This window comes from Ochotona princeps, chromosome 3 (genome assembly GCF_030435755.1).
Source record: "Ochotona princeps isolate mOchPri1 chromosome 3, mOchPri1.hap1, whole genome shotgun sequence".
Classification (NCBI taxonomy): domain Eukaryota; kingdom Metazoa; phylum Chordata; class Mammalia; order Lagomorpha; family Ochotonidae; genus Ochotona; species Ochotona princeps.
Window position 1 is genome coordinate 91,228,818 of NC_080834.1, and position 24,822 is coordinate 91,253,639.

Here is a 24,822-nt window from a genome sequence, read left to right on the forward strand (position 1 = left end):
GGGTTTGTACGTATGGCTTTCCTACTTTGAGAGAGTCAGAGACATTTGTTCTTTTACGATTTATTTATTTTTGTTGGAAAGTCAGATTTACAGAGAAGAGAGACAGAAAGCTCCTTCATCTGCTGGTTCACTCGCTAAGTGGCTACAGGGCTGGAGCTGAGCCGATCTGAAGTCAGGGGTCAGAAGCTTTTTCCAAGTCTCCCACACAAGTGCAGGGTTCCAGGGCCTTTTTCCCAGGCCACAAGTAGAGAGCAGGACAGAAGTGGAGCAGCGCTCATATGGGATCCCAGCAGTGGTTGCAAGGCAAGGACTTGCAACCACTGAGCTGTCACAGTGGGCCTGAGAGTCAGGTGTTTTGAGTTTGTCACTTACAAGTGACAGCAGCTGATGCTGGCTCACTGAAGCAGGTGAGGAAGGCCTGGAGGGTGGAGGGGGTGGGCATCTGCACCAAGGCTGGGGACGCAGGTGAACAAAGATGTAGAGAAGGAGGTCAGCAGTGACCACAGCTCACACTATGCCATGAGGACAGCCTGGCTATAGGGCTGTGTCATGGTAGCTGCCAACACCGTTCTGGCATGGCTGCTCCACTGCCCAAGACATCAGAGGCCACTGCTGCCTGCTGTAGAGCCAGCTTTTCCATATCCCTTGCTCTGGACCCTAGCTCCTGGCACACAGTCAGAAGGTGGAGCACAGGTCACACATTATCTTCATTTCTCAAGGGTGGGCCTGTTTTACACCAAGACCACACATAGAAAGGCTCCTCTAGGGGTCTAAATTTCTGCCTATAGTGCTGGCATCCCTTATAGGCACCAGTTTGAGTCCTGGCTGCTCCATTTCTGATTCAGCTCCTTGCTTACAGCCTGGAAAAGCAGTGGATGATGGCCCAAATCCTTGGGTTCCTGCACACAGGTGGGAGACCCAGAATAAGCCACTGGCTCCTGACTTTGTACTGGCCCAGCTTTAGCCATTGCAGAGAGAGAGTCATCTGGGGAATGAATTAATGGATAGAAGGTATCTCTCTCTGCATCTCCTTCTCTCTATAACTCAAATAAAAAAAAAATTTATTTCTTAGCTTGCATTTGATTGGAAAGGCAGAGAGACAGAGAGTCTGCCATTAACTGGTTCACTTCCCAAATTGCTGCAACAACAGGGGTTGGACCAGGCTGAAGCCAGGAGCCTAGAACTCCACCCAAACATCCCACGTGGGAGCAAGGGCTCAAGCACTTTGGCCATCCTTTGCTGCTTTCCTAGGCCATAAGCAGAGAGCTGGATCAGAAGTGAAGCAGCTGGGACTCAAATTGGTGAACATGAGATGCTGGCCCCTCAGCCAGAGGCTTAACATGATATCCCATGGCACCAGCCATGGGCATGCTCTAGAATGAGTCATAACCCACAAGGCTTGGAATGTGATCTGGAGGCATGGAGGGGTGTGATGCTTTGGGAAGAATAGGGTGGGAATTTCCAGGCAACTGGATGAATTTTCTGATCATATTAGAAAGTCTCAGAAGTGCCAGGTGCATGATGGGAAGTGTCATCCACCTGGTTTCATTCTAATGTCATCAGAGGCTGCAGCTCATTGCCAGGCTGGATCTTTACTGCCAGCATTGGTTCAGGGCAGTGGTCTTCCTGCAATGGCCATTCCAGGTTATGGTCAAGGGAGGAGTCCTAGAGGCCACCTGGGCAGGTAGGGTGTGGGGACATAGTTGCTCCAGCTCTTTCTCGGGCCCCTGTCTTCTTACCTGTACTAGAACGATGTGTCTATACTTCATTTGATTTCATGATTGAGTAGCAGTCTGTTGTCTACATATATAGCTGGGCTTCCACACCTGCAGAGTCCACATCCATGGATTCAACCAACTTGCATAGAAAATATTGTTAAATGTGTGTCAATGTTTATTTTCATTTGTTTGGAAGGCAGAGAAACAGAGACAAATGGCGAAAGATTTTTTTTTCATACAATGGTTCATCCCCCACTACCTGCCTGCTACAGCTAAGGCTGGGTCAGGCTGAAGCCAGCAGTCTGGAACTCCATGTGGGTTTCCCATGTGGGTGGCAGGGGGCCAAGCACTTGAGCCCTCACTCGCCAGCTCGCAGGAAGCTGGCTCTGCAGCACAGTAGCCAGCACTGAAACCAAGGGCTCCTGTAGTATGCGTGGGAGTTCCTGCTGTGCCACTGCACCGGCCCCTCCTCAGAGCTTCATTGCATCTCCTGTGTGATGCGCAATGCCAATCTTTTCCTCTTCTTACTGGCAGTTATTTGTTTTTTTCTGGAGAGCTGTGTCGTCTATACTTTTCGTAAAACTGGGTCACTGATCTGTGACTGCATTTTGGAATTCTTGACATCAGTCAATCCGTACAGCTGACAGCCTCATCAGGCGCCTCTGACTGATGGCAGGATCACAAATAGGCTCTGCCGACAGCCCACTGACTCTCACCGGACGCTATCAGGAGAAACCCAGCCACAGTTCTGGGGTGCATCCTATGTTCCTCTTTATTTTTTCTTTCTCCCTGCCACCACCTCTTGTTCTCAGTGACTAATGCTCTAGGGAGAGGCCAAGGGTAAGTCCGTTTCTCACAGGGATGATGCACCTTGCCTTGGAAGTGGTTTCCTGTTGTGTTTGGGACCACTGTGGTTGCCAGTGGTCTGCTTTCTGCAAGAATGAGGTAGCCTTTCACATAAGTTGGGATTGGACAAGTCGGGAGTAATGGGGGGAGGGGGAACCAGCAAGGCAGGAGGTGGCTCCAAGGCCAACGAGGGTAGGGTGCGCCGTGGCCTCTAGCACTAGCTCCCATGAAAAGGAGTTGGTGGCGTTGAATAGGGGGATGCAAGCCATTTTGGTCTCTAGGGTGAGAAGCTGGGAGGAGGAACGAAGAGTCGTCCTTTGCCCTCAGAGCTGGGCAATGAGGATATCAATAGCTTCATCCTCCTTAAGCTTTACTGGTGTTAAGAAAAACTCCTCGCAATTTCCACCTCATCAACACCTCCTCCTTGGTCAACCCCAGCCAGCGCGCAGCTTGCCCCCAGCTTGCGGCCAAACTGCCCAACTGCCAGTATAAACCCACTCTTCCCAGCATGCTTTGCACCAGCCAGAAGCCCCCACCTTCCCCTCACCCCCACCATTCATCCTGCTCAGGGTGGCTGTGAGCGGCCCCAGCGAATCACCTGCCGGAGTTGGGGCTTCCGCCGCAGGGCCGCGCCCCCACCGCCCCTCGCTGCGGCTGACCCTGCCACCACTTGACGGCAAACCGGCAAACCGCACTTGACACAGGAAGCACAGGCCCACTGCCCTGGGCCTCCCGCAGCATCAACAAGGGTGTGCCCCCCCTACACACACACACACACACACACACACACACACACACACACACACACACACGCTGCCGCTGAGCTTCCGCCCTTCCTTTGCTCTTGGTCTCTGGAGGCCCAGCACGAGCACACACACACACCCACGCCTGCCTGACTCCGGGGTCTGATCCTGGTTGGGGAAAGAGGGCCTGCAGTTCATCTGGGAGCATTGCTCTCTGCTCTGCTGGCGACTCCCCCTCTGGCCTCTGTCACTGACTTCCTCCTTCCCTGTAACTCCCCCTTCAGGAAGCTGCAGTTGACCCCCTCCACCCCGAGGCCCGCACTCCTCCCTGTTCTAGGAATCCACCGTCACCCTGGCTTCCTTCTCCCTGTGCAGCCAGGACCTTGCCTCGCAAGACAGGACCTTCTTGGTGTTGGCACTCCGAGTGCTCTAATTCAAGGTGAAGTGGACAAAGACTATAATGTCCACCCCCTGCCCAGGCAGTGGGAATGTCTGTGGTTGTTGCTCAAACACTAGGGGACACAGTCCCAGACTATATTGGAGAAGGTTGCTTTTTTTCCCTAAAGATTTATTTGAAAGGCAGAGTTATAGAAAGAGAGGCAGAGAAAGATTTTCCATCCACTGGTTCACTCTCCAAATGATTGCAACAGCCTGAGTTAGGCCAGTCCAAAGTGAGGAGCCAGAAGCTTCTTCAGCATCTCCCACGTGGGTGCAGGAACCCAAGGCCTTGGGTCATCCTCCAATGCCTTCCTAGGTGCAACAATAGAGAGCTGGATTGGGAAGTGGAGCAGCAGGCACGTGAACCAGCTTGTGCTGCAGGTAGAGGCTTAACCTGTGAGTGGTTATTAATGAATGGCAAATGCTCTCTGTAGCCTCTCCAAGCCATGAAAAGCTGGCTTTTGTGTGTGTGAGTGTGTGTGTATGTTTAAGGATTTACTTATTTTTACTGGAAAGGCAGCTATAGAGAGAGGGAGAAACAGAAAGATCTGATTCACTCCCCAAGTGGCTACAACGGTCGGAGCTGAGCCGATCCAAAGCCAGGAGCCAGGAGCTTCATCCAGGTCTCCCATACGGGTGCAGGATCCCAAGGACCTGGGCCATCCTCGACTGCTTTCCCAGGCCACAAGCAGGGAGCTGGATGGGAAATGGAGCTGCCAGGATATGAATCGGCACCTCTATGGGATCCCGGCTCATGCAAGGCAAGGATTTAGCTACTAGTCTATTACATTGGGCCCAAGCTGTGGTCTTTCAAACATGCTGGATCCCATGTTTTAGGCTGAGGGTTCGAGGCTTGTGCAGTTACACCATGCCAAAGAGGGCGAAAGAGTTTGTTACCAGCATTGATAGGGCAAGACACTGTGGAGCTCATTGTACTCCTGTCTATGAGGGACCCAGGGGCGGGGATCCTCCAGGCTGTTGTGACACCTGCACCCTTGCCAAGGAGCACAGAATCGGCTTTCACTTGTGTCTGCACCCTGATACATGCCCGGGAATGGCCTGGAAAGCAGCGTGCCACAGGCTTCACGGTGGGTCGCCTCCACCTCGTGGGTCTGTGGTAGAGTTTCTCAGCCTTGCTTTATCGGTAGCCACGTAATACTTCTGTAATTAGAAGTCTAACCGAAAAAACCAGTAAACGTTACTAAAAACAAGCTGGTAATGACACTTTCGGCTGTGTGACTTGGGGCAAATCGTTTGGTTAGCCTGGGCCCTGGTTCTTTCTCCTGTGAATGGAGACTGTCTTTTAAAGACTTATTTTTATTTGAGAGGCACAGTTACAGACAGAAGGAGAGACACAGAGACAAGAGAGATCTTCCATCCACTGATTCACTCCCTAAATGTCAGTAAGAGCTAAAGCTGGGCTGAACTGAAGTTGGGAGCCAGGAGCTTTTTCCAGGTCTTCCATGTGGGTACAGGGACCCAAAACATTAGGCCATCTTCTGCTGTTTTCTCAGGCCATAAACAGGGAGCTGGATCAGAAGTGGAGCAGCTGAGACTTGAACCGGAATTCATATGGGATGTTGGTGCTCAACAGGAGCCATAGCACCAGCCTCCAATTTTTTTTCTCTTAAATGAAGTGTTACAAACTAAGAAAACTTGCCTAAGGGCTTGTTAATTAGCAGAGACACAGAGTTTGTCAAGCACTACACTCCAAGGGAAAAAAAATAAGACAAAGTAAAACAGCCGGGATCAAAACAGCATCCACACAGGATGCCGGCGCCACAATCGGAGGGTTAGCCTGTTGCCACTGTATTAGTACTGTGGTTACCCTTTCATACCTGAGTCCTTGCTGAGGATGTGGGGGACTTTCACATCTCTCTGTCTCTTCTTTCTACATGGCTGTCATTGCCTCTGCACCTGCAGAAGGCTTTTCACCTTGTCAAGGTCACCCACATCATACGTACCTGAGGCCCCATCTCCTTGCATCTCTCCTGACCTGCTCGGCCCACAACCACTGATCCTTCAGCTGTTCTGGGGGACAGGCACCCCTGACCCTACCTGTCATGACCCTCTTTTCTGTCCTCCCTGTGTTGACTTCACTGCCGTGTGCACTAATTAACCCACCCTGGCAGCCTGGCCTTGGGGCCCACCACTCTGTTTTTACAAACTCCATCTCCCATTCATTCATGCATATAGAAATGTATGCATGCTAGGTCTGTGGCAGGCTCTGTCCCAGGCCCTGGGGACAGCAGCAGATAAACAGGCTGGGTCCCTTCTTTCAGGAGCATGCAGTCTAGCTGGGGAGGCAGATCATTAGAAGGCAAATATATAATGAAATACTGGGCAGTGATACATGTTTTTTAAAAATGTGAAGAAAATGCAAAGGAAGAGAGAAGCAAGGTGGGAGTGCTGTTTTAGACGCTGTTGTCAGAGAAGGACTTTTTAAGGAGATGATGTTATGAAGAGGTACTTTTTGGTGGCCAGTGAACGACCTTCCAAGTCCTACAGTTCACCACCTGTTTCTCCAGCAAATGACACTTGACCTTCATTCACTTAGGGAAGCTTGCTCAGCACCGAGGAGGTTCTAGACTGAATATGGTTTCAGGATGCTCACAAATGCCAACAGAACACAGTCCCTGCCAGCTGAGACTTGCTGTTCCCTGGGACAGGTAGAAGGTGACGGACAAATATGATTTTTATCCCCTCCTATGGTGACCCTGGACAGTTCGGGAAAGAAGTCCCATGAAGACACACAGACCCTCTCAGTCTCTTCTGCATTCTGTCCCTATGCTCAGTCCCACTCCCTGAGAGTCCATTTAGGAGCCGTGTCCTTCAAAAAGTTCCACATGAAGTCTGCAGTCAGGTGTGCTCTCGGCCTCCCAATGCTCCCCGCTGTCCCCATCGCCTTGTTTCTGGGACATCTTCTGGTCCACCTGGGGCAGGACCATGGCTGGTGGCGTAGACCCTCCCCTTTGCCATCCTTCAGGTGGCCATGCCCTGGGACCAACAGGATGCTTCTGGGAGCACCTGTGGTATCTTTGAACAGCCTATAGCTTTGGTCACAGTGTTGCTGACATTGTCGGTGTTTCCAGATAAGGACGGGGTGATATCTCCAGTCGGTGGCTGGAGCTAGTGACCGAGGGCGGCATTGGGCAGCAGGAAGTATGGGGAGCTGATTTCACGGTCTGAGAGCCCTTCATCCCGTCCCTCAATGGTTAGTACACATGGCATAAGGAAGTCACAGCCAAACTATCCTCCCCTGTCTCACTTGGTCTCCGCATCACCCCCTAAGCTTTTCTGATACTAGCATCAGGAGGGCTTGCAGGGTGACCGGTGTGGGCGGGGGCCTCGCCTCCTCTCTGTTTTTGATTTTTGGTTCTGAAAATCTCCATTCCAGATGGGGGAAATGAAACTGCTGCAGACTCCCCCACCATGGCCAGCTGACGTGGGGTAAGTGAACAATTCCCAGTTAGGGCCCCAGAGGAAATCCCCCCTTGTCATGTGCTGAGGCTGGGAGAGGTGGGGACTGTACTCATGCCTTATCTCAGCCCAGCCATCCAAGTGAAAGGCCAGGAGGGAAGGGCTCACCAGGGGCTGAGAGCTTGATGCAGAGTGGAAAACAAACCAACGCCAGAGCCAGAGGGCCACCATGGAGGGCTGGGGCTGTGCTGCTGGTACTAGTGCCCTACCACTCTAGGGCAGCTCCAATGGACTTGCTCCAGTTTCTTGCAGAATTTATTTATTTTTTATTGGGAAGGCAGATAGATTTATAGCAAGTAGTAGAGACAGAGAGAAAGATCTTCCATCTGCTGGTTCACACCCCAATAGGCTGCAGTGACGAGCTGAGCGAGCCAAAGCCAGGATTGGGCTTCTTCTAGGGCTTCTTCTAGGTCTCACAGTGGCTGCGATCCCTCACATACTTTACTCTCATCCTCACGTGGGTCTCCTTACACAGTCTCTGCTGCAGCTGCCCCCACTGCTGCTGCCATCCTGAACAGTGTGCGGATACCATCCTCAAAACCAATCTCTTTGTGAGATCGAGAAGTCACCAAAGTGGTGAAGTATGATGCAGCTCCGTTGGAAGCAAGGAAGGGAAAGAAACTCAACCTTCAGAAAATGACACCTTGTCATAGCCAAGGTAGACTTACGGTTTCACTTCTTCCCCCTCTTTCCTCTTTTCCTTCTTTTTTGAGCAAATACTCACTGAATTTTTTCACTTATGTTGGACAATACGATTTGGAGTAATGCAAGACCTCTGCCTTCAGGAGTCTGCAGCATAGCTAGGAAAAAAATAGAAATGCACAAACAAATAAACAAAAACATAGCCTAAGAGATGCCACGTGGGCCTGTGAAGCTGTTGTGGACACTGCTGGCGGTGTGGGCAGTTTCCCAAAGGACGGGGTGGTAGCCACACCTTTGCAACAGGGAGGGCTGGGGTAGGCAGCGGAGAGGCTATGCCGAGCAGGAGAGCTTACTCTGACAGAGGCAGCGCAAGGATGAGGAGGAGGTGTGGCGCTGCTGGGGAAGCAGTGCGTGGGCCAGCCTGGACGGCAACTGCTTGCCCACTGTGATGGAGGTGTGGGCGGCCACTGTGGAAGAGGCAGGGCCAGGCTCAGGCCTAGTGGGATTTCTAGACTTTTCTCCTGCCCGATTCCTTGCTTTCACTTCAGCTCCCCTTGAGAGCATTCCTGGTGTACTGCTTGGCTCTGCTCTTGCTCTATTGTTACTGAGCAGGGGGCTGGGCACAAATGTCACCACACGTGACTCTGAGAAAGAGGACCCAGCCCCCCCGGGTTCTAACTGGTTGTGGAGGGGGGCTGTGTGTGTGGCCAGGGCAGCAGGATTGGATGCACCGTGGGTTGTATTCAGGGAGGAATGCCTTGATGCCCTCTACTTCCCATGGCACAGATGGGACAGAGCTCAGAGCCCTGAACTATGCCAAAGACTCCCGAACTGACAGACTGGCTGGCATGAGGACTGGTCTGTTTTCAGCTACAAATCTGCTTTTGGTTTGCACTGCAGGTCAGGGTCTGCGTGCTGGGCTGATCTGCTGCCAAGCCAATAGAGAGGTGTTGTTTTCCAACTAAATTGTTTGTCCCTAAGCAACCTCGAAGTTCACTGGCTTTCTACATTTTCTCAGTGACTTGTGGCTGTCTTTCTCAAAAGAAAGCCCCAATGTAGAAAATACTTAAAGGGGCCCAGCACGGTGGCCTAGTGGCTAACGCCCTCACCTTGAACGCCCCGGGATCCCATATGGGCACCGGTTCTAATCCCAGCAGCCCCACTTCCCATCCCACTCTCTGCTTGTGGCCTGGGAAAGCAGTTGAGGATGGCCCAAAGCCTTGGGACCCTGCACCCATGTGGGAAAGAGGCTCCTGGCTTCGGATTGGCACAGCTGTGTCTGTTGCTGTCGCTTGGGGAGTGAATCATCAGATGGAAGATCTTCCTGCCTCTCCTCCTCTCTGTATATCTAACTTTTCAATAAAAGTAAAAAATAAAAATCTAGAAAGAAAGAAAGAAAGAAAGAAAGAGAGAAAGAAAGAGAAAGAAAACAAAGTGGGCCTTGCTGGGATGGGAAGGGGTTGAGGGTGCCTGAGGTCCTACACCTGTTTCTATTGAACCAAGAATGTTAAACTGTGGGGCCAAGTTGTGTCCAAGGATGTAAACCATGGGTGTTAAGCAGGGGTGAGATAATGGGATACAAGTCTCAGAAGGATGCCTGTGGCTGCTGGATGGAGTCTGTACCAAGGAAGGAGAAGATAAGGAGGGGTGGGGACCGGCTTAAGGAGGCCCCATAAGTAGACCAGGCAGGGGTTGATGAGATCTCGAGGATCCAGGAGCACTCTCTAAGACCCAAGAGAGAGTTAGGTTCTAGTCACAGTCACTGCGACTAATCAGATGTGAAGGGCGGGGTCTCTGAGTGCTGGACTGCTTGGGTAAGAGATTGCCACCCATGGTGACAGTCATACTGGGGGAGAAACCGGCTGGGACTTCAGGTCAGAACATGTCACGCTGAAGTGGCTCTGGGAGATCCAAGTGCTGATGCCAACAGAAGAGATGGTAAAAAACACATTGGTCTGAATCTTTGCTTGTGGAGGGGAAATTTGCAACAAGAGATACAAACAGTGCAAAGGGAGGCACTTGTCTCCGAAACCCTGGGCTTGGGATAGATGAATGTTGAGCTTTTTCACTGGTGTCATTGCTGTCGCCATCACAAAGGAGTATTGTAGCAAGCAGAGACCATTTGCTGCATGTCTGCCTGTCTCTTACGACAGATGTGGCAAACGTGATCACTGCATCATGGATCTCCAGGCTGCAAAGAGGTGGTCAAATCCCACAGGCTGTCTTACCTCTGCAGCCCTGATGGGAGCTACAGAATACAGGAGCCCCCCGCCAGCCTGAGCCCTGACTCTGGTTGCCTGCAGCACTCGTTTGGCAAGTGACAGAAAATCACAGTGTTTTGCCTTCCCCAGGTTCTAAAACAATTGTTTATAGAACACCTCCCAAACAATGCCTGCCACATTTTTGGAGGCAGCTAGTTCATAAATTCACATGGCCCTTTTGAATTTGTGGCAAGAGTTAGCAGAGAACTTAAAAACAAAATCCTACTAGTTGCACTGACCTGTGTTGTAGCATAGTGAATTCAGCTACCACCTGCAATGCCGGCATCCCATATGGATGCCCGCTCAGGTCCCAGCTGCTCCACTTTCAATCCAGCTCCCTGCTAATACTCCTGGGGAATTGCTTCCCACTGGATCATAGATTAAGCATGTGGACCCCTATAACCAATTGGGAGACCAATTGGGAACAAGTTCCTTGTTCCTGACTTCAGACAGACCCAGCTCTGGCCATTGTGGCCATTTGAGCAATGAATCAGCAAATGGAAGATCTCCTTGTCTCTGTATCTCTCCACCTCTTTCTAACTTTGTCTTTCGAATAAGCAAATAAATATTTTTTCCCTTAAACTCTCAATAGATGCAGAATAAACAACAACAATAATACAGACATTTAGCCTAGAAGTCACCCTTCGCCACCACCTTACTCCCACTCCCATGGAGTGTTAGAGCACATGGCTTCCGCACCTAGTTCCAGCTCCTGACTCCAGCTTCCTACTAGCATGCACCCTGGGAGGTGGCACATGTTGGCCCCAGCAACCAGGTCCGTTTGGGAGACCTTGCTTGTGTCTGATTTCCAGCTCCTTCCCATTCAGTCTCAAGATGTGAACCTTGCATGCTTGCTCTCTGCTGCTCAATTTGATTAAAGAGTACAAATTAAAAAAAAAAGTTTAAGAGCCAGTTCGTTGGCGCAGTCCGTGATGGAGATGTTCCAGGCACTCTCCAACCAAGCAAGTCCCCTTCATTTCTGTCATTCTTTTTCCATTCGTTTTCATAGCATGGATACTGGATCCATTGAAGACTGGCTGAACGGATGACCCTCCCCGACCGCGGACTCCCCTGTTCTGTAACAGGAATATCTGTGCGCTGCCCAGTCCCCAAATCTGCCTCAGTTTGGTCCTTGAACAGAATTGTGAAGATGCCTTCCTGGGTAGCCAGCCCTCAACGGCCAGGACCCCAAAGCCTAGGGAGCCTGCTTAGCAAGCTGTCGCGAGATGGGGCTCACAGCAACAGCTGCACTCCTGGGTGACCTGGGTGACCCAGCGTGGCAGGTAGCCAGGGGCTGAGGGGGTGCGCCCCACCCTCCGCGTCGCCGGGGGCAGTTCCCTCCAAGGGGGCTGGCCCGAGTCGCCGAGCAGCGAGCGCGCGCTCCATGTGACTTCAGTTTCCGTCCGTTCCTTCCGCAAGTGCGAAAATAACCCGATGCCCTAGAGAGCAGGCAGCCCAGCCCCGCGTTTGGCTGCTCACAAGGAGGCGGGAGCCCTGGGAGAGGATGCACCCCGCCGAGCCGCCTGGGCCTGCGGGAGGAGCCGTGAGTATTTCGCGCGCAAGAGGACGTGGGGGAAGCCACCTGGAGGTGGGCGCGCCGCGGAGGGCTGGGGAGATGAGTGAGATGGTACGCGCCCTGGCCCACGCAGCTGAGCTCGGAACTGAGTGGGAAGTTGCGGCTGCAGGTTGGCTCGGCCGCCGCCCTGAGGCAGTGGGTGGGCTCCAGCCTTGGCATGGTCAGTGGAAACAACGCCCTCCAGGAGCGCTTAGGGGTGAAAAGGTGGTGGGGTGCGTGGTTACAGCCTCAGACGTGCCTTTGAGTCCTGGCTCTGCCCCGGGGGGGAATGCCAGCCGGTCCCCTGTGTGATCCTCAGTTTTTCCATCTGCAGAATGGGAACAGCAAAGCTGTCCTCCCTACAGTTTGGTTCGGCTTTCCAATGCCCTGCTTGGAAGGAGAGCCATCACCAGTTCATAGTGGAGGACCCTGAGACTGACGGTCATCAGTACCCCAGCCCACCAATGTCTTCCATGTGCCAGGCCCTGGGGATTCAGCTGGGTTGGCAGAGCCACCACTCCTGCCACCCCTACTGTTGACTCCAGGCAGACTGAGCTATTACTTGGGGCCCCACTAGTAAGGGCCAAAGGGAGATTAGAACCCCAGGCCCTTCTGACTCCTTGTTCAGTGCTCTTCTGTGGTCCCCATGGCCTCCCAATGTAGGCCAGGTGGTGAAACAACCAACACTCACCCTGGTGGGCCCAGAAGAAGCAAGGAGGCACTCATGTGGCTCCTGCTGCCCCCTGGAGTGGGCTGGCAGCTCCGCCTTGCTCCCAGAAGAGAGGAACACGTGCCTGGCTGATGGTGGCTGTGACTAGAGGAGCGGCAGGCTGACAAGATCGGAGCCTGGACACCGTCGGTCCTGGGAGGAACACTTCTAGGGATCCCACCCCTGCTTTGTGGTGGAACGATTCCCAGTGTGTGGAGCTGGCCCTCATGATTTCCTGAGGCCCTTTTTGACTCCCAAAGTGGCCAGGGATGGTCGGGTGGTTTGCTAGACTTTGTCATCCTGAGCTGTGCGTGTCTTTCACACACAACTCCTAGATGTGTACTTATAAGCCCCGGAGCTCCTGAGACTGGAGAAAAACCCTGGCTCTCATCTTATGTTGAAAGCAAAACCCCAGGGTCCAGTGTTCGGCACGGAGGTGAGGGCGCCTCTGGGGAGAACCTGGCTTCAGCTCTCAGCTCCAGCTTCCTGCTGATGGGCATCCTTGCGGGAGCAGACACTGGCTCAGATCCTCAGGGATACCCAGGTAGAGTCGCAGGCTCCTGACCTTTGCTGGACCCAGCTGTAGGTGCTGCAGGTATAGGGATGGCCTCTCTCTCTCTCTCTCTCTCACACACACACACACACACACACACACACACACATCTCTTTCTGCCTTTCAGATAAACAAAGACTCAGGTTCACTAGTAAAAGTGTTTTTCCAGGAGGGAACTCAGTGTGAAGACCCATTATACCTGATCCCCCAGCCCTAGCCCTCATTCAAGAGCAGGAACCCTCCTCTACCGAGAGCTGGCCCCCCACTGCATATTGCTGCTTGGGCTCCGTATTAGCAAAGTGCTGATCTTGGCTCTGGCCTAATGACAAAGCTAGTCCTGATGGTGACTCGCACGTAGGCTGCAGTGGACATCTGCACAGCAGAAATTGCCTCCCCGTGTGACGGAGGGCTCTTGAGCCTCCCCTCAGACACACGCCTGTGTCTGGACCATCCACGTTACAGAGGGCGAGCTTCCCACCGTGGCCCAGAACCTGTTTCCAGGCTGTCTGTGCTCCCTGAGTGCACCTGAGTGACAGCCAGTGGCCGGGGTTGTTTAGCATTGTGCTTTTAGTATGATGTCTTTGTTACATTCATTCTCTTCAGCTTCAGTTACATTCATTCGTTCTCAGCTTCATCAGGAAATAAAAGCTGCATGCTCCATTTGTGAGGGGTTCTGGGACAGGTTAGGTAATAATTAAAAAAATATGTATTTGCTTTTAAGAGACGCGCGCACCCACTTACACACACACACACACACACACACACACACACAGGTAACTAAGGAGAGCTGCTTCAGCCTGCATGACACAGTGGATAGGCCACAGCTAGTGCAGGCATGTGGGGGAGTGAACTTGTTGAAGGGAGTAGATTTGCTCACTCACTCAGTCACTCTCTCTCTTTAAATGTGTATATATCTGTTTAAAGCTTTATGTGTGTTTATTTATTTTGAAAGAGTCACAGATAGGGGAGGAGAGACACATAAAGAGACTCTCCCACCTGTCAGTTTACTGCCCGAAGGGCTGCGATGGCCAGGGCTAGGTCAAGCCCAAGCCAGAGCCTGAAGCTCCATCTGGGTCTCCCATGTGGGTGCAGGAGCACAAGCACTTAGGCCACCCTCCGCTGCTTTCCCTGGCACATCAACAGGGTGCTTGATCGGAAGTGGAGCAGCTGAGACCAATGGGATGCTGGCACCACAGGGTGGAAGATTAGGCTGTTGAGTCACCATGCCAGCACTTATATATATTTATTTTTAAGGGGAGGGAGAGAGACAAAGAGTGTGAGAGAGAGACCTTCCTTGTACCAGTTCACTTCCCAAACACCTGTAACAGCCAGGTCTGGGCCAAGCTAAAGCCAGAAGCCCCATCAGATCTCCCACCTGGATGTCAGGGATCCAAGTACTTGGATCTATCATCCGTGGCTTTTTTTTTTTAAGATTTTTTTTTTTTACAAGATCAGATATACAGAGAGGAGGAGAGACAGAGAGGAAGATCTTCCGTCTGATGATTCACTCCCCAAGCGAGCCACAATGGCCAGTACTGTGCCAATCTGAAGCCAGGAACCAGGAACCTCCTCCGGGTCTCCACGCGGGTGCAGGATCCCAAAGCCTTGGGCCGTCCTCGACTGCTTTCCCAGGCCACAAGCAGGGAGCTGGATGGGAAGTGGAGCTGCCGGGATTAGAACCGGCACCCATATGGGATCCCGGGGCGTTCAAGGCGAGGACTTTAGCCGCCAGGCCACGCCGCTGGTCCCCATCTGTGGCTTTTCAAGGAGCATTAACAGGGAGCTGCATTGGAAGAAGAACGTCTAAATCCTGAAGCAGCAGGATTTATGTTCATATGCTGTGCCTCCTCATCAGCCTCTCTCTCCCTGTTACTCTAACACTTATCCCAGAGCTCTTTTCACTCTGATGAGTCAAACTAGGATGTTCTAACAGGCCCAGTCCTAATCACAGGCCCCACTCTGCCATCAGGAGTTGGGATGAGAACTAAACCGAAGTGAACTTCTTAGGAAAGGGAGGGGCTGGTTGCATAGTGATGTCAGTGTCACACTTCTGTCTTAAATGGTTAGATGACACATTCCATCATAACTGACGGTCTTTTAGAGAGGAAGGGCGGGGAAAAGAGTGGTTTCCTGCAGGGGGACCTGAGGGGCTGCTATCAGAAGGAAGAATGAAAGTGGGTAGGCAAAAACTACCTGATTTCCGGAGCAAGTGGAGCCAGGCACCGGTGGGCGAACCACAGGTATCTTTTGTTCACTTCCATGTGTGATTTCCTGACCCTGCAAAAGCGCAAAGGAGGAAGATGAGACCCGTCCTGGTTTTCAGCAGTCAAGTGGGCGTGAGCGGCAGGGCTGGTCCCTGTTAGGGGCTAAATGTGGCTGCAGGGTCCTAGGAAGTCACCAGACCTTTCTCCCAGGCCCACCCAGAAGGTCAGTCAGGTGCTGGGCTGGTGCCCTGAGCAGCTCTCTGCTGCTTCCCCCGCTAGAGAGAAAGTTGTAGGCAAGGAACCTCAGCTGGGAATGGCACTGGGGCTCTGCCTTCCCACTCTGGGTCTTGGCAAGCAGTATTTCAGTGCCCGGGGTACACCCACGCCCTTGGCTTGTCCCCCACAGTGCCAACAGGGACTCACTTGTCATGGGTGTGCTTCTGGACTTCTGGATAACATCAGACTGCAGACCGGCCCTTCTGCCCTGCTCACCAGCCCACTGCTGTCACTCCTGCCTCTCCTAGCCCAGCCCTGACTCCTCTGGTCTCTGCTGTCTTCTCAGGGTTTTCCCTCAGGGGATCCCTGAGCAGCTGCCCTCTACCTGCCAATTCCCCATTGAGGAGGATTTTGCTGCTGGCCAGGATTGGGGGCACCTCCCCCAGCTCAGGCAAGTTCCTGGTCCCCTACCCCTGTCCTGTCTACACCCTGAGACCTCTTCAGGGGCTTGACCAGTTTCTAGGTTACTAGGCCCCACCCCAGTCCCCTAAACCAAAATTTCCGTTTTAACCAAGAGCCCTGTTACCTTCACTCCTTCCTTCCAAGTCCCCAGGTTTTTCTAGGCCCTTCCAACTCCTTTGATGGAGCTGCTAACAGGCCCTCGTTTTATATCAACACCACAGGAGAACATGACTCAGATCATGGTTTAATATCTAATGCTGCTCTGCCCAGACACTGGCAGATCAGAAGGGATTTCTCCCCTGCTGGGCCAGGCATGGAACCTCCATGGTTACTGGCTCTTGGTGGGGTTTCCAGGAGTTCTGAAAGGACCAGGCAGCTGAGCAGGGCTCACAGGGTGGCTGTTCACCCAGACACACATCCTGGTCCTCAGATGAACACTCACTTGACCCTCACTGCTTCCAAGACAGGCGCATGCACATGTAGACCCTCCTTCCTGGGTCTGGACTTGGTTCTCATTCTGGTTTCACCATAGGCTGCGTGACTTGACCAAGTCTCTGCAGCCTCTTTTGAGTTTGGGATTAAAGATGGGAAATCATCAACAGGGCCCTGCACAGAAACCAGTAGACCAGTAGTCACGGCACTTACAACAGCCAAGAGATGGGAACCATCCAAGTGACAGACCAACAAATAGAGTGTGACTAATGCATAAGGTACAATATTATTTAACTTTGAAAAAGGAATGGAATTCTGATATATGCTAAATGGATGTTGTTGAAGCTGTATGGATGAATCGTAAAAACGCTATGAAGTGAAACAAGCAGACACACAGGACAAATGTGTGATTCTACTTCTAGAATATTTACAGTAGGCAAATTCATGGAGAAAGAAAGAATAGTGGTGTCCAGGACCATGCGAGAGGGAATGTGGAGTATCAACAGGTGGAGTTTCCATTTGGGATGGTGGGAAAGTCCTGGAGAAGGATGGTGGGGATGGTTGCATAGCAACGGGGGTGTCTGTGATGTGCTAAAGTGGTTCAGTTTGTGTTCCACAGTAGCAATGGAAATAGTGCCCATGGTGTAAAAACCGCTTCAGACATCAAATATGATCAAAGGTCTACAAGAGGCCTGGCCACTTCCATGGCTATGACTGTTACTGATCAAAAATAGCATTAAGTTATCTTCTACTTCACTCTGCTTTCTCCCCAAATAATTCCCTAACCATTCTCTCTCTCTCTCTCTTTTTTTTTTTTTTTTTTTTTTTTTTTTTTTTTTTTTATCACATTACTCCCATTTCTCTATGAGTTCAAATATGTTCTAGAGGGTAGGGGTCAGTGTTGTGGCACAGCAGGTTAAGTCCACGCCTGTGACTCTGGCTGGCATTCCTTTTTATGCTGGTTTGAGACCCAGCAGCTCCCTTATCCAGCTCCCTACTAATGTGTTTGGGAAGGAGGTAGAAGATTGCCCAAGTACTTGGGTCCCTGCCACCCTTCTGAGTGGTTGACCAGGATAGAGCTCCAGGCTCTTGAGTTTGGCTTGGCCCAGCCTTAGCTGTTGCAGCCAGTTGGGGATTGAACCAGTGAAATGGTTTTTCTTTTCTGTCTGTGTAACTCTGGATTTCAAATAAATAAAAAGTTCTTAAAAATTTTTCATTATAAAATGTTAGGAGCTTCTCCCTCAATATCCCCCTTTACCTCAGATACATGATGGAAACAATATGGACATAATAGCATTACCCATTTCCCTATCCCCCTGAACCTTTTTTTTTCTTTTTTTCTTCTTTTTCCTTTAACTGTAATTAACTATGTAAAGATTGTCAACAACAATACAATAAAATAGATTAAAAAAAATGTTAGGAGAAAATTAAGGAACTAACAGTACCTAATAACTGCTCATGTTAAAAGCCAGAAAACCTTCATAGGAACTGTAACTACCTGTAATAAACTATTCTGTGCACATTGTTGCTCTACTGAACTATGAGCTGTGGTGAGGACAATGAGGCACTCAGTGGGCCTTTAAGGATGAATAGGAATTGACCAAGTAAATACGACCAGAGAAAGGGCCTCCCCCACAGAGGAAGCAGTATGTGAAAAGAAGCACTTGGTTCAGTCAAGGAGAGCACGTAACCCAGGGTGGCTGGGCTTGTGGTCTTGAGGTTGAGTAGATGCAACAGCACTCGCAGACCTGGGCTGAACTGCAGCTCTAACGTTGTTTAGCTACGTGACCTGCACCTCTTGAGTTTCCCATGTGTGAAACGATGGAGTCTCCCGCTGTGGATTATGCTGTGCAAAACACCTGGTACCTCCAGGTGGGCACCGAATAAACGTGTTATGACAGCTGGGAGCCCAGAAGGAATCTGGGAACTACTCCACAACCCTTACATACTCTGTTGGTCAGCTTTTCACTGCTGCAACCAAAGACACCAGAGAAGCCCCTTATGGCTGGAGGACGATTATTTTAGTACGGTTTTGGAGAGTCTCAGGCAAAGATCAGGGTAGGCCTATTGGGGTCTGATGAGGGCAGTGGATTTTGGAAAGGTGGGGAGGGAGGCTTACATAGCAAGCCAGGAAGCAGAGAGAGACATCATGTCTGTTTCTCTAAGATGTATGTATTTTTTGAAAGAGAAGTGGATGGAGAAGAGACAGAAAATCTTTCCATCCTTTTGTTCACTCCCCCTAATGATCACCACAGCTGGGTCTAGGCATGGCCAAAGGCAGGAGTTTGATACTTCCTCTGGATCTCCCGCATGAGTAGCAGAGGCCCAAGTACTTGGGTCATCTTCTTCTGCTTTCCAAGCAGTATTTGCTGGGAGCTGTGTTGAAAGTAGAGGACCCGGAACTCAATCCATTGGTTATATGGAATGCCCGCAGCACAGTGCTGCCCTCTACCCTATTTCCTCATGAAACTCCCATGACTTGATTGTGGGGCTCCTCCCCAGCAACCTCAATACCACAAGCCCAGCCACCCCAGGATACCTGCTCTCCTTGACTGAATCCACATTTTCACATGCTGGTTCCCGCCATGGGGAAGGTCCTTCCTCTGGTCTTTTTCACCTAACTTCTACTTGTTCTTTAAGGCTCACTGCATCTATTGCTCTCTTCATCACAGCTCAAAGTTCACTTGGGCAATCTTCTAGTGACTCATGAGAATATATCCAGTCTAATAAATCTGATACCTTTGGGTTGACCTAATCGATTAGCCATTCACCTAAGATGCTGGGAGCCAAGCTGTAACACCAGGGCCTTTCGGGACACCCAAACCATTCCACTGAGTTGAAGTGGCCCATTGTCAGGAATCTGTTATCAGTTCATTCTTCAGTAGTGCTCTCTTTTAAGAAAGTCATGTTGGGGTGGTTGATGTCTTTTCATTTTCATTCTGTTGCAGCCAATGATAAATCCAAATTGTCACCTTTAATCTTGCCCACAGCCTGCTGGGCTGCCTCCCCTCTCCTGTATGTCCCAAGATGCACATTCCACAGTTTACAAGGGTGTGCCTTCTTGCAACAGCTCCCTTGTGCTATTGAGCTCCATGCCAGCTCCCCTGCCTGCCTGGAACTCTACTGTCTCTGCTGTCTTTTTAATTCTGCCTCAGAAAATGTCTGCTCTGTGATGAGGAAGATGTCCTCCTGCAGCCTGGGAGGACCCCCCCCCCCCATTCTGCCCATCTGGGGGTGGTTCCTATGTCCTTCATATTGACCAAGGTTTTTCACATACCTTTCCTCATTCTGAATTCACACAACTCGGTGAGAGGAGCAAGGCTGGTGTTAGTTTCTGGTGGCCACTACTGGAGTGAAAGAGCTGGGCTTGGGCCCAGGGTCCCTTACTCCCAGTCCAGGCAAAATGCTTACGTTGCTGCTTGGGACATTCCTGTCTCTTATCTGAGTATCTGGTTCAAGTCCTGGGTACTCCTCTTCAGATCTAGCTTCCTGCTGATGCGTACCTGGTATTCAGCAGGTGATAGTTCAATTACTTAGATTCCTGTCACCTCCTCCTAGGAGACCCAGACTAAGTTCCAGACTCCTGGCTTTGGTCTGGCTCAGCCCTGGGGTTGTTGTGGACATTTAAATTTTTTAAAAAAATTTTAATGTTCATTTTAAAATTTATTTTTGATAATGATTTCATGGTTAGTCAGGGTGAGAAGGATCGAGGGTTAGGGAAAAGTGAGTGAAGTCATTGTTTCCAAATTTGTTTTACTTTTTCTTGTCTCTGAGGGAAGGAAGAAGCCACACCCACTCTCCCAAATGTCCCAGTATCCAGGGATGGGGAACCTCCGCCCGATATCAACCCAATGTCCTGTTCTAGTGCGTGTTCTGAGGGTTCTGCCCAAGTGGTTTGGATTGTTCTGAAATACTGTAGATTTCTCCAATCCAAGGGTGAGGCAACCCTCCCAGTGTCCACTGGCTGGCCGCCACAGTCAACCTCAAGTTTCCATCCACCCTGAATTTTGCTGTCATCGTTTACTGGCCTAGTTGTCCAATTTGCTCTGTTCTCCTTCTTGTTATAGTACCAAATGGGCTGCTGTTTTCTCCATGTGCATCAGCGTCTGCGTCCATTGCTCCACCTTTTTCACTTGCAGGCAGACCCAAGGACCAGGGCCAGGCGACCGAAGCCCTGCCAAATCCCCCATTCTCAGGGCTCACGAACCCAGCACCTACCACACAGGTGGGCCTCAGGCCCCGGGCCAGGCAACTCAAGCCCCCGTCGGATCCTGTTGTAGACATTTTCTTAGAAAAAGATTTTTCTTTCTTTCTGTTGATTTTTTTTAAATTTTTATTGGAAAGATAGGTTTACAGAGGGAAGCTAAGTCAGAGAGAAAGATACTTCATCTGATGGTTCACTCACCAAATGGCCATAATGGCCAGAGCTGAGCTGATCCAAAGCCAGGAGCCAGGAGCTTCCTCCAGGTCTCCCATGGGTGTAGGGTCTCAAAGCTTCGGGTCATCCTCCATTGCTTTCCTAGGCCACAAGCAGGGAGCTGGATGGGAAATGGAGCAGCTGGGACATGAACTGATGCCCATATGAGAAGCCGACATTTGGAGTTGGAGGATTAGCCAGTTGAGCTGTTATACCAGGCCCTGTTGTGGATATTTGAGGAGTGAATCTGAGGATGGAAGTTCCTTTCTCTGCCTGGCTTTCAAATAATAAAAGAAAACAAATACATGTATTTAAAAATTTTGTTTAAAAGTAATAATACAGAAATGGACAATAAACCTATAAAAAGATGTCCGCCTCTTTACTCATTCAGGAAATGCAAATGAAAACCATAATGAGTTATAAGAGCTCCTTCACACCCACTAGGAGATCCTAATAGTGATGACAGGTGATAACAAGTGCCAATGCGGCTGTAGAAAAATTAGACCCCTTTTGGTGTTGCTGGGAGAGCAAATGGTGCAGCCACTCTGAAAAACAATCTGCCACCACTTCATAGTTTACACACAACATTGCTGTATGGCGGAAAAGTCTTGCAATTCTGCCTCCAGCTATGTATCTAAGACAACTGAAAACATGTGGCCCACCACTGCACGCTCAACCATGAATGTTTATAGCAGTGTCCTCCACAATAGCCCCAACTACCCATCAGCTGAGGAGTAAGTAGAGAAATGCGGTGTATTCATGCAGTAGAACTCTACTGAGCAGGCTTGGCGTGATAGCCTAGAGGCTAAGTCCTCGCCTTGCATCTGCCCAAGATCCCATATGAACACAAGTTCATGTCCCAGCTGCTTGAGGCACTAAAAAGCGGTAGAGGATGGCCCAATGCCTTGGGATCCTGAACCTGAATGGGAGACTTGGATGAAGCTCCTGGTTCCTGGCTTCTGGCTTCAGATCAGCTCAGGTCTGACCACTGCAGCCATCTGGGGAGTAAACAAGCAGATAGAAGATTTTTCTCTCTGACTCTCCTGCTTTCTGCATATATGCCTTCCTAATAATTTATTTATTAATAAAATAATCTCATTTATTAATTATTTTCTAGTAATACTTTAAAAATATTTTTAGAAAAAGACTACTACTAAGCATAGAATGGAGGGAAGAACTTTTCATTGCAACATGGGTGAGGAAGTTTGAATGCATTACATGTGCTAAGTGACAGAAGCCAGGTGCAAAAGGCCACATAGTGTATGATTCTGTCTATAGAAAAATCTCCAGGATAGTAAATCCACAGGGACAGAAAATTGATCACCTGCTACCGGGAGGTGGCAATGGGAATGACTGCCAATAATGTGGCGTTTCTTTTGGAGGCAAGGCAGAGATTCTATAATTAGTGGTTGTGGTTGCACAGCTTGGCAAATATGCTACAGAAACAGTGAATTGTGCACTTAAAAGGATGAATTTTATGTGAATGATATGCCAATTTTAATAAAGTACAGATTGTGCCTTGTTTTTAGGAAATGGACTACATGGTATCTTTTTGAAAGTATTCAGGTTTGGTAACTTGCTCTCAAAGTAATCCTGAAATCATTTATCTACAATTGAATGGTTTCCATATTGTATTTAAAGTTTGGTCCACAGTGCCTGGCTCTCTCTCCCCCATCTTTCTTCTTTCCTTTATCGGCTTATGTATCAGCAATACATAAACTTGGATTTTGCCAGACTATCTGCTTGCACAAGTGTGATTTCTTCAAGCAAAATCCTTGCAAATGAAATTATTTTTGGCAGATTCTTTTTTAACAGGATGATTTGTCACTACTTAAAAGCTAAATCATTTCTCCTATGTTACATGAATCTGATGAGTGTTAGAATGCAGTTTAAAAAATATTTTTGGGGCCCGGCGGCGTGGCCTAGTGGCTAAAGTGCTTGCCTTGAACACCCTGGGATCCTATATGGGAGCCGGTTCTAATCCCGGCAGCTCTACTTCCCATCCAGCTCCCTGCTTGTGGCCTGGGAAAGCAGTAGAGGACGGCCCAAAGCCTTGGGACCCTGCACCCATGTGGGAGACCCGGAAGAGGTTCCTGGTTCCCAGCTTCGGACTGACGCAACACCAGCCCTTGGGGTCACTTGGGGAGTGAATCATCGGATGGAAGATCTTCCTGTCTTTCTGTCTCTCCTCCTTTATGTATATCTGACTTTGTAATAAAAATAAACAAATCTTTACAAAAAATATTTTTGGTAACACAGCAAGACAGAAAGAGACAGATGGAGGGAGAGCTCCCAACTGCTGGTTCATTCCCCAAGTACCCAGACTGAGCTGGACTGGGCCAGGCCGAAGCCAAGACCTGGGACACAGCCCAGATCTCTCATGTAAGGACAGTTCTCTCATGTGGGAACTGGCTTAACCAGTCACAAAGCTGGACCCCTTTTATTTTTTTTAACAAAATTTCCAACTTACTGAAAAGTTATAAGAATAGTATAAAAGAATCACACAAAATTTTATCAGACTCAACGATAGTTAGCATTTTGTGCTACATTCTTGTATATATATAGATATGTATATCACATACATACACACGCATGCATATTTATACACACATCCATCATTTTCAACAGTTTCTCTGAATACTTATAGCACAATAATTATTAAAATCCTCAAAGTTAAAAAAAAAATCATAGGAAAAAGGAAGGAAGGGAAGGAGCAGGTGTTTAGCCTATGGCTGATATACGAGGCCCACAGTGGAGGTCCTGGGTTCAATTCCTGACTCCAGCTCCAGATTCCAGCTTCCTCCTAATGCAGACCTTGGTGGTGACATGCCACCCACATGGGAGACGTGGATTGCATTTCCCCTGCCTGGCCCCAGTCCGGATCCAGCCCTGGGATCATTTGGGGTCATTTGGAGAACAAACAAGGACATGGCATGCATCCTATCTGACTCTCAAATACACAGTAATTTTGGGGGAGAGGTGGGCAAGCAATTTGAAACGTGAATATTGATACAATGCAAATATTTCCTTCACAATCTAGATATAAATTTTGTCCCAGTAAAATATTCAAGATTGAATTTTGGAAATATTCAAAATTTCCACAGTAATGCCTACTTCAGCGATTTGATTGAGGTGTATGCTAGTTTCTCCACCATAAAGCTTCTGTTTTCACCTTTGTGGCATTCATTAAAAGGCTCTAGGGAGATACTTTGAGATGGCATTAATATCTTGCTTTCCAACACTTTTTCCCCCTCTTGTTTTAGTGCTTCTTGAGGACTCGTATCCGCAAGTTATACTTTGAAACATACTTTCCTGGATACCGATGTTAGCTACTTGCTCTTCAGTTTTAACAGGAAGCATACTAAAGCCTACATGTGTTATTATGGATTTATGGTTTGGTCTTCTGCATCTAAGCTTTTTGTAGAGTCCAAGTCCCGTTTCAGCAGATTCCTTCTTTTTGCCAAGATGCAACTTTTTTTTTTTTTTTGAGACAGCTCTTGAGGGTGAGGCTAGGATGGGTGGTTATCATGAGAAAACACGAAGTTGGAAATGAACTTGGCCTCTAAAAGAGGCGGCTGTGTAAGGAAGCCATTCGCTGCACCCTCTCAGCCCTCATAACCCATCCTCTCATCCTCTCGTCCTCGTCCTTTCTATCTCCATCCCTCTTGTTTCATTGTTTTCTGTTCACACACCTTGTTATCTGCTTTCATGACAAGCTCTTAATCCCCACCTTCCCTTGTGCCTCTGTGCTCCCATTTCTATTGTTGATGGCTGAGCACTCTCCCTTGCCTGAGGGTGCCAGGCTCATTCAATGGGTGCTGGTGGCAGCTGAGAATGGGCCTCCCCTGGGCTGGTGCTTCCCCGGTCCCTGTCAGCTTGGTGGGGTGCAGGCTGTGTGACTGCTACGAGTGGCTCCCTGGAGGGCCTGCGTGTAGTGGACAGAGCCATGACCTTCCAAGTGGATGCTGGATCAGCCCCTCATCCCTGTTTCATAAGCTACAATCAGGACACATCATCTGACACATTTGCATCCTCTCAAGCATAAAATGCCATCTGGACGCTTGGCTTTGAATGCCAAAATGTTAGAATTTTTGAGACATATTTCAGGCTTCTGTGTATTTGCTTTTTAAATTTAAAACATGAGCA

The 24,822-nt window shown here is 49.7% G+C and overlaps 1 protein-coding gene across 1 annotated transcript in view; it reads left to right on the top strand.

Annotated features, from left to right (window-relative positions):
• Positions 1 to 11,532: 11,532 nt before the first annotated feature.
• NRROS (negative regulator of reactive oxygen species) overlaps positions 11,533 to 24,822 on the top strand; it is a 28,562-nt gene continuing 15,272 nt past the window's right edge. The window contains exon 1 of the mRNA XM_058662061.1: positions 11,533 to 11,671. The gene's annotated coding sequence lies outside the window, so the exon portion shown is untranslated. The remainder of the gene's footprint in view (positions 11,672 to 24,822) is intronic.